This window comes from Ruditapes philippinarum, unplaced genomic scaffold, assembly GCF_026571515.1.
Source record: "Ruditapes philippinarum isolate M1 unplaced genomic scaffold, ASM2657151v2 ctg1080_1_1_1_1, whole genome shotgun sequence".
Taxonomy (NCBI): Eukaryota; Metazoa; Mollusca; class Bivalvia; order Venerida; family Veneridae; genus Ruditapes; species Ruditapes philippinarum.
This window is the reverse complement of record NW_026862433.1, coordinates 201,143-216,596: the sequence shown is the minus strand read 5'-3', so window position 1 is coordinate 216,596 and position 15,454 is coordinate 201,143. Positions and strand designations below refer to the sequence as shown.

The 15,454-nt window shown below is 29.4% G+C and overlaps 1 protein-coding gene across 2 annotated transcripts in view; it reads right to left on the bottom strand.

Moving 5' to 3' along the window:
* The window catches only part of LOC132719065 (cholecystokinin receptor-like), a 107,234-nt gene that overhangs the window by 57,617 nt on the left and 34,163 nt on the right, over positions 1 to 15,454 (bottom strand). The window contains exon 1 of one of the 2 annotated variants that reach the window (XM_060702802.1): positions 5,134 to 5,284. The exons of the other annotated variant lie outside the window; for it this stretch is intronic. The gene's annotated coding sequence lies outside the window, so the exon portion shown is untranslated. Of the gene's footprint in view, positions 1 to 5,133; positions 5,285 to 15,454 lie in introns of those variants that run through there. 2 annotated transcript variants of the gene reach the window in all.

Sequence of the window (15,454 nt, the reverse complement as noted above, 5' to 3'; positions counted from 1 at the left end):
AAATTTTATACTTTCCTTTTTAATAAACAATTATTGTACAAGCAAGAAGTTACATCGTATATTGCAGACATATTTTAAAACCTAATTGAAATCTTAATCCATTTTCTTAAAGTAGTAATACATGTATTTGCATTTTGTATCTGTCAAAATGAAGGAATAGGTCAACAAGCAAAGTATGTTTCTTCTATCATAGTGTGTCCGTGCTCGGTAGAGGTTTAAAGAATGTTTAAAGATCAGGTTCCATCAATCAGCCTGCAGCTTGATTGTATTATGCGATGCCAGTAACCTTGCCCACACACACGGTTTATTAAAAATACAATCACTCTCGATTGGGAAGTATTTCATACAATATTTCAGAACAGTTATTTCAAACTTACCAATCAGGAAAAACTCGTCGACATAACTGACTATTGCATTACGTTAGTAAATCAATTGAACTATGTTCTCCAGCTAGAACTGATCGAAACTAATACTTTCTCCAAACTAAAGCTAAAATTATATGGCCTATTGCTAGAGTGAAACGGAGGGGGATATTGTCCAATTTTGATCACTTATCTTTAACACTGGGTTACGATTAACCAACAGCGATACAGTAATTTAAAATGGGATTCATTATGTTTCCAAATTAACAAATGTGTATATGATACGATTAAAGCAAAGTATCCTTCTTCCTCCCAACTACCACCCTTCAGAAAAAAAAACAAAGCCAACGAATATTCCATACCACGTATATCATACTAACATTGCTAACCAATATATCTTCATGCCGTTACCATATATCATAATTATTGACAAAGAAAGAATCTGTTAATAATGTAAAACTGATAGTATTTTTTTTTCCCGAAGGACAATCTATTACTCCTGAAGCTAACTGCCAATAAAACTAATGTTATTAAATCAGCACAGCTATTAAGTATATGATTTCAGTGAAAAATGTAGAAAACGGAAGCTATATACAAAGTGCTTTATCTTTTTAACCCATTTTGTGCTTTATCTTTTTTACTCATTTTAGTTGTTCCGGTACACGACGATCTCTTTTGAACATATGCAAATTCTAAGCTATTAAATAAATACAGTAACTGTAGCTAACGATTTGAATACAAATATGTTCACAGCTAATTATATAAAAAAATTTCACGTGGTGTATCTACAACGCATTCACTGGAGTATATGTAGCCTTTTCACGTAGACTCACGCAAATCTTTCTTCAAGGAATGCCGCGTATAGGATAAATAGATAAAAAACCAAGATAAAAAATATATATAACAAAACATGTTTTGCTTTAATAAGGTTCATCAGCTGATAAATAACAAAGGAAATGACGTAAACGACTAACAGGCGTCTACGTTAATGATGTAACTCTTAAGTCGTGTAGAGCTACATCTTAAATAAGGTGTATACTAATTATTTCACTTGGTGTGTATTCAACTTTTTGTCACGTGGTTTTATAGCTCATTCTTTGTGAGTTTTATAAAAAATAACCTTTTCACGTGGTGTATGTTTTACGTTGTTTACTCAGTAAAATACACCTATTTCATTTGAGTAGGATAGGATAGATTTTTTTTATTTCAACGGGTTCTAAAAAGATTGCTTTTTTCGACATCAGCAGGATAGGTAAAATACAGTTTGAAAATAATGCTTATTTTATTTGAATTTCCTTAGTTTGATAACTTTGCATTTACGAGTATTATATTATTTCGAATCATTTAAGACGACACAATAAACAATATTTACACTGAGCAACCTTTCAATTAAAATATAGACAATATATTTGGCATTTGTGCATGCTCTTAGTCACACGTTTTCGTGTTAAGAGAAACACAATCAAGTGTTACTTTTTTAACCATTTACCTGCTAAATATCGCAAATTAACTTATGTAACTGTCGATATGAACAATACAATTGATTTCATTTTAGGGTAAAATTATAAAATGTGAAAGGGGAACAGTGCAGATCATGATCTCACGGCAGAGGCATGCAAGCGGATACTGATTTACTATGATCGCATTGGTAAATTAAGTTGCCACGTGCGGGTAAAGAGTTAAAGAGGACATTTGTCAAACAATTTTTGTCTCGAAAAATAAAATTGGATTCCCATTGCATTTGTCTGTTTTGTTTTTGTTTTCTATTTGTGTGTATGCTGTGTTTTTTTATTGTCTGTCTGTTGTTTCTTACAAATAGTTGTGATAAAAACAGGCGTCAAAAAAGCAAATTAATCTATTGTTGATCAAAAAAAGACTTTTAACCATACATTCTCTCTTTAAATAAAGTATTAAAAATTTTCTTAAACACTTACACATTGAATATTATTGGTCTTTTAGCATTTTGGTTATTCTATAACGGAAAAAATAAATTAACACGAAATCATAAAGTTTTATTATTTACTAACCGACAATTATACTGTTTTAATTGGTAATGTCACACATGTACGTGTTAAAAACGTAATTATAAAACATAAAAAAAAATGTGTTTTAGAACGAAGGACAATATCAAATTGCTCTGATTGGGAACAACAATGACATTCACAGGAAAATATTGTTTTTATTTCCGTGCATGGTTGAGGTTATAAAGTTGTAATGGATCGTACACACGATCGTGAGGATGAAAAAATGTGTTGAATGCATTATAGAATTTGATCAATTGTTAGTGAAAATTGCATGACCTATAAAATATATGGATATTAAATAAGAGGACAAATGGTTTGGGAAATTAAACATACCTGATATCATTCAACTGTCCTCGAAAATCCTATTGATTCCTGACATTGTTTTCTCTTTGTTCTTTTTTGTCAAAAAGTAATATTGAGGATTTTTTTTTATAAATATCTTCATTAGAACGAAATATTTGAATTAAATACTAGTATAGTTTGAATAACATGCTCATGCAATTTCTTTTATACAAAGTCTAATTTACTATTATTTTAAATCAATTATAATTATATACGGATATCTTGAGACATACACAATTATATGATGTACTGAAAAATACCTAGCCATGAAGTCAGAAGAGTATTTGCTTTCACTGTTAAAATACAGATGATATCAATTTGGCAACATATCATTAATTATATTATAAATCAAGAACAGACACATTTTTCTCATTAAAATAATTGGCACCCAACAAAGCATATTATCGTTACAATTAAACCTTCATAAAAATCATGTATGTCTTTCTAGACGATTTATTATAGCCCATTATCTCTTCCGCATAGGTTTAAATTGTATGTAAAAGATGCGTGTCTACTGTTATTGTATGTTCTAAATATACACCTCACCTGAATTAAAATCTTGCAGGCATAAAGTTTATGACCACATTTAAGCACAAACATTTGGAGTATTATATTATTTTTGCGTTTTGTTCATAAACCGTAGCGACATTAAACATTGTATCATGATCTTTGTCGCTGATGGTATTAAATGATTTTAAAAAAAAGATGAAAAGTCTTTGAAATCATATTGAAAAAGTAATTCAAGAGTCGCAGGCCAGGTTCACCACTACTCTTTTTATAATTAAAATGCGATATTGAATGAGACTTTAAGACTGTTAAGATATATCTTTGCATGTAAATGTGCCTCAGGGTGGGGCAACTTCTGTATAAGCAATACCCAAAATATTAAACGATTTAATCTGCAGGGTATGTTGCAATATGGGAAAAACCACGTGACAATTAATAGAACAATTGCAAGGAAAATGAAATCATAGACGTCACAATTAAATGACAAAAAGATTGAAACTGAATTTGATGCAATTTAAAAAAAACAATACGATTTGAGTACATATTCGAAAATGACGAGTTTTACCTAGTAAGTAGATTTATAGAATTACAATTATCGTCGCGCGTTCTTCAAAATATATTTTAATATCACAAAGAATATTGAAATGAGATACTGTTTTAAACTATCAATTATGTTCCTAGTTTGGTAAACAGATACAAAAATGGCAAAATAGGATAAAAATATCAGTTACCCTTCGTTATCTTAAATTTAAAAAACCTTTCCCTTATTATTTATTTTTTTCGGGAATTCAAATTTATTCAAAAAAAGAAAAACATTAAAAATGAAAGAATTTTAAAAAAAACAACATTTAATCAATAAATTTTGGAAAAAAATTTAATTAAAATCCAAAAACCTTTAGATGAGCAAAAATAAAAATTTAAAAAAAATTAAAAAAAAAATGAAAGGGTAAAATTCAAGATTCAAGTTATAAATTCAAAATGTTATAGGGGTTTATTTTTTGTGCAGAAAATTTTCATATATTTTTAATGCTTGATTAACGTAAAAAGGGTTTTTTTTCAAAATTTTAAACCCAAAAATTGGTGATTCCCAGGGTTTTAAAGTGCCTTTTTTGGCAAATGAAAAAAATCAAAAATTTTTTCCCTTTTCTTAGTTTTTTATTTTCAAAACTTTTTTTTTTTTTAAAAAAGAAACTTTTGAAAACTTTTTAAAATAAGCTTTAAATTTTGGGGAATATGCCCCTTTAATAATCAAAGCTTTAAAATTTTAAAAATTAATGAAAAATGTTTTTTTGCTTCTATTTTTCATTTAAAGGAAACTTTAAAAATTGGGGGAAAAATTTTAACTGAATTAATTGAAAAGCGAAACCTTTTTAATTTTGCTTTAAAATGGCAAACGGGAAATATTTTAAAATTCTTTTAAAGGTTTTCTGGAATGAAAATCTTTTTAAGTTCAATTGTGCATTATTTTTATTATTTTTAATTTTTTTATAATAAAATAAAATAAAAAAATAATAATTTTTAATAAAAATTTTAAAAAATTATTTTTATTTAATTTCCCAGAAATTGACATTTCTACCATTCCCCCTACTTACAAATCAAACCTTTCCCTTTTTTTTAAAATTTTTTTAAACAATGAAAAAAAAAAATATTCGCGAAAAATCGAATATAAAAAATATACATACTTACTTTTTGCAGTAACATTACTATCCTTCGTTTTTTTTCTTATTCCATTTTCCTATTGATGTAACCGGTTTATGTTAATAAATTTAAAATTCGAAAAGTTTGCATATGTTGATTTTTTTTCTTTCTTAATTTTAAACCAATATTTTACTACAATATTCAAGTTTGTATATAATTATTCAAAACTTCTAAATGCAAGTGAAAAAAAATCCACCTACCATGTTCCCTTATAATTACCAGCAAATGGTAAACTCCCAATGTGGATTGCGTATCACCAATTGTCTCTAAAATTAATGCATCATATGTGTTTGAAGTTATATCAGAGAATGAAATCACTGCTCGCGAGTTCTTATTGATTAGATATACAGTCACGTGACCTGTCAGCTGACATCTTGTATCAACAGTAATTTTCCAATTTGTTGAAGCAGATGAAAACAACTGTGAAATGAATGGAAATTCCTTGGACAATTGTAAACTAGACATTCACCACCTGCACGTCATATAGAATGTTGGTATATTAGGGATCGTTATTGAAGATTTATAGAGAAAATAATTAAAACCAGATCACACCTGCCTTTGATTTACAAGTGATATAAATGTCAAGTTATAATAATATTTCCCTTTTCTTGACAAACATGGTACTTCCAGACATACAAAAAACTATATCTATCTCTGCTTCTAATTTGATTTTGAGCTGATGTATCACATTATTGGTATCGAATCCGTTGTAGATTAGCCGATTTGTGATGAGTATGACAATGGTTGTTATATGCACTTTATTTTGTATTTCTTTAGCTAACAAACTATATGTTACGTTTTGATAATAGAAAGGTGTCAGGTAACAAGGATGAATAATAAAGCTTCCAATGTACATTTCGTTTAAAGAAAATTAAAGATACATTTTAAAAATTTCATTAAAACAGAAAAATACTACAATTATTAAATATAAAATGAGTTTCATAGCGACTCCCGTTCTTAGTTTGGTGTCCAGACGACCAGAATTAACTTTATTAGCTTTAAGTCAGCAACTGCATTGTGCCAAAATCGAGAGTACATTTCCAGTTTAAATGTTAAACTCCGCCTTTGGGTCATCCGAACACAAAAAGAAAATCAACAAACACGGCTTGAAGTAACAGTCCAAATTTAATTGTATATAACCGCACTACATAACACATGTTTTCATAATTTTATTTGTTTGATGACTCTTGTATAAACGTCAGGCCTCCTAAAGTACTGCGCAGCGATAAATGTAAGTTGATTATATGAGAAATACTTTTGCCGTTTACAATTATTGACTTTTTTAAAAATCGAACATTGTGTCATAGCCTATATACAGCCAATTGCATACCTCATTTGCATGTTAAATTTCGCAATTTCGCAAATTCGCAAAATCACTAAAATCAAAAGTCTGTTATTTCGTTTACAAACTTTTGTTCTAGACATTGTTATTTTAAGTTAAATTGTGTATAATTGTTACGATGTCTGTGCAAGTTCCGTTTATTCAATAATGAAATTCTTAACGTTAAACAGCATTTTATTCTAACGATCACAACATAAAACAAATAATTTGGCAAGACATAACTAGTGTCTGACATATCCGGGACCGCATAAAAATGTCTAGTATGTTTTCTATGTAAAAATAACGGTTATGAAGTGCGATATAAACTTGCGTCTGAAAGAAATAGACAATTTCTGTTGCCATGACTGTATAAAGAAGCAAAATAATTAGAATGGCAAAATTTGAATCTCAATTTACGTATTACCGGCCAATTACTAACCATTGTTTGTTTCAACCGATAAATAGTATGAATCATTTTGAAATCAAAGTAATAAATTGGCCAAAATATAAAAGAAACTAAATTAAACAACGCCGAAAAACGGTCATAAAACATATAAAACATTAAAATTACCTCTAAAGTTCTAATGGTATCAAATCGAAAGCGTGAATAACATGACATTTATTTAAAAATATATAAAAATGAAAATCTATTTGGTTTAAAGAGGGAATCAATAGATAGGGTGGTCGTATCCATTTGTCTAAATATAATAACATTGTGAACACATTTTCTTTTACAAATAACTAGGAATCCATTGTGAAAATTAATGAAATAATTTATTTAATGAAACATTAATTGATACTGATGTCGCTGCATTACATTACCCAATTTTATAACAGTGTATAAAGATGTATCGTGTAAATATGGCAAGTATTTATTTTTTTTGATCTTGCATTTTAAAAACCATTGTAAAGGTACAATAGATATTTATAAAAATAAGTCAATCAAACATGCTTATAATGAGCTGATGGGTATTTTCCAAGAATCAATGTTCCAAATGCAACTTATCATAAATACAATGTCCTGCTATTAGAGGTACACAAATACTAAAGCCACTTTCGTTCTGGACAAAAATCCTAAACTATTGTTTACAAGTAACGAGATGGAAGGATGTGTCAAACATAAGATACAAAATTTAGTCTCATTAGGCTTGTTTGTCTTTACTACATTTTTATTACCAACAAGGGATCTTATAAAAAATTTGAAGGAACAGGCTTTTCTACAAAGTATACAATGAGATGGTTAACGACAAACTCCATTAGTTATCACGGCCATCATGTAATACATCAAACGGTCATGCCTAAACATTAATTGCCCTTGAAGTGAAGGCAAATAAAACGAATATTGACCTGCTTTTGTAATTGTGTAAACAGCATGTGAAAACAAATATTGGTATAAGCGGTAAATATATTGTAATGTCTTCTTACAAAGTTCATCGTGTACCCATAGTATGATGCATAATATGATTCTAGCTATAGTAAAGTGCTTTGGAAAATCGAGGATCAATTAGGAATCGAACAATATTCTGATAACTAGAGAAGATATTACATAATTATATACATCTTTTTCAAAACAGAAATCTATAAATTACTAAAATATTCAAAGGGAAATACAAAATACTTTATAAGACCAATGCAGATGGGTTTTCCTGAAAAAAAAGCACTAATGAATTGTATATCTTATGGGTTTTGGTGCTCGATTGAATAGGTTTAATAAATAACATATTGAATTGCATTGAAATTTAGGATAAATATAAAATATTAGTTAAATTTATTCTGATGCTAGAATCGAAGGTGGTGGGGGTAAAAGTAAGGGACATTCAAAATTACCATTTTTCTTGTGTATTCCGAAATATTTTGAACCACACAGAATTAAGTCTATGACATATGAAAATAATAATCAAAGCCAACTTCAAGAAAAATAGCAATAGAAAATGTCATGCCACACAGGACAACTAAGAAACCCAGTAGTAGCTATAGCTATAGGGCGAACATTTGCAAATAGTTGTTTCCTATTAGTTTTATATTCATCAAATAAATCAATGTTCACTAAATCCTAGAGAAAGCAATTTTTGTTCCTTTAAAGTAAGAAAATACGAGAATGTATTTTAGATTTATTGAAGGCAAACAAATGAATCATAACAGTATGATAATTGACAACTATGAAAGGAGCTATTAAATTACAAAGAAAATGTTTAAAACTGCAAGATTTATTTTTCACAGTCATTTTTGCTAAGTTATACGATGAAAATGCAGCAAAAGTGATATATTAACATTTAATGAAAACAATCATTTTACATGACATTTCTAAATAACAAAAATAATCGGTGTGCAATCTACATACAAACACTTCTATAAAAATAATGAACGTGAAGTATAACTTTTTTATACAAGCTTAACGGATTAGAGAAATATAAGTGTTTTCTTGTGTAAAATATTAGCCTGTATACGACACGCGTGTAAAGCAACACTGAAGTAAGGAATAATATTAAGACCGATCTCTTATCAGACAACTTTGTTTGTATAACATTTCAATTTGATTTTAGATACGTTTTGATAATGTTATAATTATTGCTTATTAGCTAAGTGTAACAAGTCACAGATCAACAAACAAATGATTACAAAAATGGTTTTAAATTACACCCGGATAAAAGTACCAGTACTGTTTTTAAACTATGAAAACGAATTGGTTTAAACATATTCATTCAACAAAACATTTAACAAGTGAACAATATTTACAAAGTACATTTTGGGATAGGGCAGAAAGCTTTAAAGCTCACGAGTGTCCTCCTGAAAGCGAAATGGAATTTGCTGATATACTTAATATAACGATTACTGTACTTGTATTTAATGACAACGAAACTTCTGATTTTATATGAACTCAGCATATATAACCCGAGCATTATGCAATGCTTGAAAACTTATGCTATACAAGATATCCGGCAAATTATATCAGAAAGGTCGATATTTTAACAGTTTGGTGTGTTTTTTCATATTATATTGTTATGACATGAATCGAAGTTGATGTTATAGTAAATTACGGTATAGTGTCTCTAGAGAATTGAAATGTCCTCATTCATTACATTTCAGAGAAGTGCTGTCTTTGACCACATTGCTTACAAATATTAAGTATTGATCTGACATAAAAGCTGTTGTTATTGCATGCCACAAATTATGTATTTTCAACGGGATTCTTTCAGATTGAATGGATAAACATATTTATTGACATACTTGATGTTATTTGCAAAACGATATGTGATACCACTTAGTAATGACTTTACATATGGCCCATGCCTTTATTTATGAGTAGTATTAGTAGGTCGATTTAAAACGTTTTAAACTGCGGATTAATATAAATAATTTATTAAAACACTCACACAGTTCTAACATTTATATATCAATTAATTAATTAATCACTTAAGTTAAGGGTAATCAGCTCATACACACGACATGTCTCAGTTATTTCAGTTATGGCTGGTAACCACGTGGAGACGATATTCCATACATCTCAAACTTTGGTTTAATACTTCCAATTGAAGGACTTTCCTTTGAATCGCTTTGTTTTTAAATAACTAGTTGAACTTTGTAAGTATAAAACATTTCTATCCACTTATGCTAAAATGACACTTTGCCTATCCAGTTGTAAGTGATGGTGCAAAGGTTAAGTCAAAATAACTTTACATTTTTACCATAATTGTGTTTATGAACTTATACACGTGACCCATAGAAATGTCTTTAAATATCGCTTGAAATCGAGTTTAGTTTTCATAAATAAAGCGCCAGCTTTTTTTAGAAATTTGGGATATTTTAAACAATATCTTATTCGAACCATTGTTCAACAACAATAATTATTGGTCAATCACCATTATAATAGTAAATCTTTTTGGATTTGTTACTGATTAAAAGTCCACTATGCCTCAGAAATGCTTTTAGTTTTATTCTTAAAAGTCTTTTAATTTTGGTTTACTTTTATAGTATCCGATAGGTTACTCAATTGGTCAATTACCCGAACCGTCTTGTGCATTTGCTGCTTTTTTTACTATGAGTACACTTATCGTATGGAAGTCAATATACTTCTTTGTAATAGTAGGTTTATATGACCAACATTGTAAGATATCTTACGCGGAAACAATCTTTACAATGATTAAAGCTGGGTGTATTATTCTGTAAAATAACTTATATAATTAAACAATTAAAATGTAGTTTTATCACAAAAGTCAATGTTAAAAGGAAGTATATTTCGCTCAAATTATTTAATTACTTATTATAACAAAATAGTTTCTATGGATACAACGATGAAAGGAGGAAATGTTTTGTAAGATCTTCTTGCATTGTAGATTTAATGGCTTGACTCAGTATAAAATCAGTGTATGAAATTTCAGTTATTTTATCAAATTTGATGAAAATATATGACTTGACAGATTAAGTCTGTAAAGTTAGCATTCCTTTGCATTTTTTGTTATTTGAATTTCATTTACAATTATAATGAAGACAATAAATGTGTTTTGTTCCTATAGCGACGACATTTTACTGGCAGATTTGTTGCATTTTATATTCAAGGAAGTATAATTAAATTTTCAGCAATACAATAGCTTAACATAGATACATTGCGAGGGATAGGCTGCTTAAAAGCAGTAAAATGCGAAACAAATATGGCCAAATTCCTAGTTGCTAGATAATCTAAAATTAATAAAAAAGTAAAGCAACAACTGTTACAGGTTCTGCATGATCAACAACGTGTTCATGGCCAGCAGTGGTAAAATGTAGTTTATCGTTCACGCCGACCCCCGCCGCACCGGTTAGGCGGTCAAATACCTTATAACATATTTGAGATCATTGCAAAAGCCTGTAATGTTCTTTTTAAAGTTTTGCATTTGAATCAAACAAATCGCCTTGACATTTAAAACAAGTTTCTAGAGAAATGTAAAAGATATTGATGTCATTTTTGTCACTTACTTGTTTATATTAATATTCTGATGTTTAGAATATATTGCAATATGACTTTTTACAAATATGAGGTACGCAGTTATATCATTTATTCATAACGGCATGCAATTAATTAAGAAATCGCACCGCAAGTGATTGTAAAGAAACCCAGAAATTAATGATGATTTCATTACATACTGTGAAAGGAACATTCGTTTATTTTCCTTCAATGAAATAATTGCACAAATACTTCCTGTAAGCAAATTGTAGTGGTGTGAGTTCATTTCCTTTTTTTTGTCTTGCGTGCAAACTGTATACTGTTTGATGAAATGTATATTTACCTGTGATGCTAATTTTAAATGACAGGGTTTTTAACAATTGTTCAATTCATATAATGTTGATAAATTATTTATATTTTTGCATATTAATCAATTATTTATAATTGACTTACCGACTACGTAGATGTTGGTGTTAGAAATTGAGTTCACTTTGCAAAACACGACAGATCTGTTTAGAAACACATACAGCAAGTGTTCCTTTTCTATGAAATTAATAACCCTACAAGAAATTGTTATGCTATTGCAATGCAGTCTATGCTAACAATTCTGTATTACTTTGCACGGAAAACTGAATACTAACATATGCTAAGTTTATCTGTTTTATTTTTTACTTTTTCATTATCCCTCATGTACACAATCAAATCGAATCTGGAATGCGCATGTAATTTTGCTGTGATAAATGTTTTCAATGGATCACACTATTTCCAAAATATTAACACCATTAAAGGTACACTAACTTAACTGCAATATGATTTTAAAACCACAAAATTAAAGATATATCTGTAAACAAGCAATACAAATGACGAATTTAACTGTCGTTGCACCTTATCATTTGTGAAAAATCCTGCTTTTATTTTTATAACTTTGATGTGTGATTATTTGTGTTTGTGTTTTTGAGTGTTGAGAGTTGAGTACCGCTCAAGCCGGTGCGATGGGACGTGAGGGATGTTGCATGTATTCATTATCCCTCATGAACAGACCCAATGTAACCGAGTCTGCAATTCTCTTGAAATTTTGTTGTGATTATTGCTTCCGAGGGATCACTTTGTTTCCAGATGTTGATAACGATTCTTTTAAATGTGTCAGCACGGATTAAAAGAAAAGAAAAATTATATTGAAATGCATTTAACGACATTCACGACAAAAATTATCTCAAACATAGCAAGTTTAAAAGATAAAACAATGTTCAATATGTATGAGAATAGTCGTTGTGGATATCTATTTTTAAACAAGGTAGGCGTAAAATTCATTAATTTTTATTCGAATTTCAGTTATTTCATCAAATTTGTTGAAAATATATGACTTGACAGATTAAAGCTACACTAAATAAATATCTTAAAATATTTTTGCCGTCGGCCTAAAAACCAAGCATTCTACAGTTTCATTAACCATTTTAACAGTATCGTTGTAAATCTCATCAAATATTGTTCATAAATTAGGATTTTAAATGGAAAACCCCACGGTAACACTAAAGTTCGTATACGAATTTTAACATGCAAATGAGGACTATAATCAGCTCGTGTATGCGCTACGTCACGGTTTTATAGTTGCTATCCGGAACATAGCAAATATAAGTTTTCTTGTGCAAACACACTTTTTACCGTTTAAGCTTCACGGTGCACGAGGCCTGTGGTTCAGAAAAAATAATCATCTTATAAAGAAGATTAAATTTGTATGAAAATATCCGTTACAATGCGGTAATATACTGTTAAATTAGGGCTGCTACTTATAGTCATGTTTGTTGATTTAATATTGATGTACGGATGATCCGAAGGCGGAGTTTCTCATGCAAACAGAAATTGTACTACCGAATTCGCCACAATGAGGTTGCACATTTGTATGCTCATTAAACACATTTTGGTTGTCTGGACACCAAAATAAGATCTGGAGTCGATATGAAACCTAATTTATTAATGAAATGTCGCTATTCTTTTTTTATGAAATTTATTTAATGTAACTTTAATAAGTCTGTAGCGTTAGCCTTCCTTCGTAGTTCTTGTTCTTTGAATTTCATTTACACTTATAATGAAGACAATAAATGTGTTTTGTTACAATAGCGACGACATTTTACTGGCAGATGTGTTGCATTTTATATTCAAGGAAGTATAATTTAACTTTCAGCAATACAATAGCTTATCATAGATACATTGCGAGGGACAGGCTGCTTAAAAGCTGTCAAATTCGAAACAAACATAGCTAAAAAACTAGTTGTAAAATTATCTAAAATAAATGAAAATAAAACTGAAAGATTCCCCAACAACTGTGCAGGTTCTGCATGATCAACAACGTGTTCATGGTCGGCAGTGGTAACATGTAGTTACTCGTTCACGCCGATCCCCGCCGCACCGGTTAGGCGGTCTAATATCTTATAACATATTTGAGATCATTGAAAAACATGAAATGGAAATATTTATAACTATTTGCATCTGAATCAAACAAATTGCCTTGACATTTAAAGACAAGTTTCTAAAGAAATGTAAAATATATTGATGTCCTTTTTGTCACTTACTTGTTCAATTTAATATTTGGAATAGTTTGCAATATGACTTTTTACAAATATGAGGTACGCAGTTATGTCATTTAGTCATAACGGCATGCAATTAATTAAGAAATCGCACCGCAAGTGATTGTAAAGAAACCAAGAAATTAATGATGATTTCATTACAGACTGTGAAAGGAACATTCGTTAATTTTCCTTCAATGAAATAATTGTACAAATACTTCCTGTAAGCTGGGAAAATCTCTACAATCGTTAGTCTAGACATTGTACAATTATATCAACGACAAGGGAAAACGCCTTTGGAATTTTGTAACTATTGCCTGCCAATTGTAGTGGTGTGAGTTCATTTCCTACTTTTTTGTCTTGCGTGCAAACTGTATACTGTTTGATGAATTGCTGCGAAAAAATGAACTAATGCAAAAATCCCTTTTATCATTTTTATAAGCAAATATAGATATTCCCTAAAATAACTTTGAGAGAATCTAAATTTGAATGTAATACATATGAAAGACACAATTTGTCCATGTATATTTACCTGTGATGCTAATTTCAAATGACAGGGTTTTTAACAATTGTTCAAGTCATATAATGTTGATAAATTATATATATTTTTGCATATTAATCAATTATTTATAATTGACTTACCGACTACGTAGATGTTGGTGTTAGCAATTAAGTTCACTTTACAAAACACGACATGTCTGTTTAGAAACACATACAGCAAGTGTTCCTTTTCTATGGAATTAATAACCCTACAAGATGTAACAATTGCTATTGTAATGCAGTCTATGCTTACATTTCTATATTACTTTGCAAGGAAAACTGAATACTAACATATTGTTAGTTTACCTGTTTTACTTCCCCGATTGTGTTTTGTTAAGATACTTTTTGTTTTTCTTTTTTTAATTGTAATTGTGTGTGTGTGTTTTTGTTTGTTTGTTCTCAATAATCATTAAAAACATTAATTTTATTAAAATTGTACGTATGGATGTCTTCATTAAAAATAAATATCAATATTTGTGACGACAAACTTCGTTATTTTCAAATCGACAGTTATTTGAATTGCCTTTGTTTTCTCAATATTTTTAACATTACATTGGAATAATCTTAATCTAAAAAATGTAAACTAATGTACTCATCAATCTTTCGAAAAACCAATCAGTCTGGTTTAATCAATCTATCATGATAAACTTTTAGACCTTTCCCTCAAATGTCTTATTCTATTTAAAAAAGAAGTCAATTTGGATTTAATTTTGATAAATGAAAATACAATAATTGAAATAATTGTTCAATTAAAGAAAGAAATCGGTCAAGCGTACACAGAGCATTTGAAAAATTTAGTTTAAGCTTATGCATGTTCTGGATGACTGAATTTTCGATGAGTTAGCCTTTCCAGACTAAAAATCTCACAAGGACGTGTACAACACCACTCAATCTATACAATTTATCATTTTACGGAAAATTTTGAAATTAGTATTTACTAATTGAGCAGCTGAGAGTGCAAGTACAGGCCATGATAAAACGGCAAAGATGTACCTGATGATCTTGGTCGTCACTGATTGCAATGGTATGATTTGTAGCCCACAGCAGTCTTATGTTTAAATTTCTTCATAAGCGATGTTTTGCCGTGTATAAATACAAAGTATCACTTAAACGTAATTCCATATTTACTTCTTATATATTTGATTAAATGTTCAACGTTCTATTTTACTGTTGGC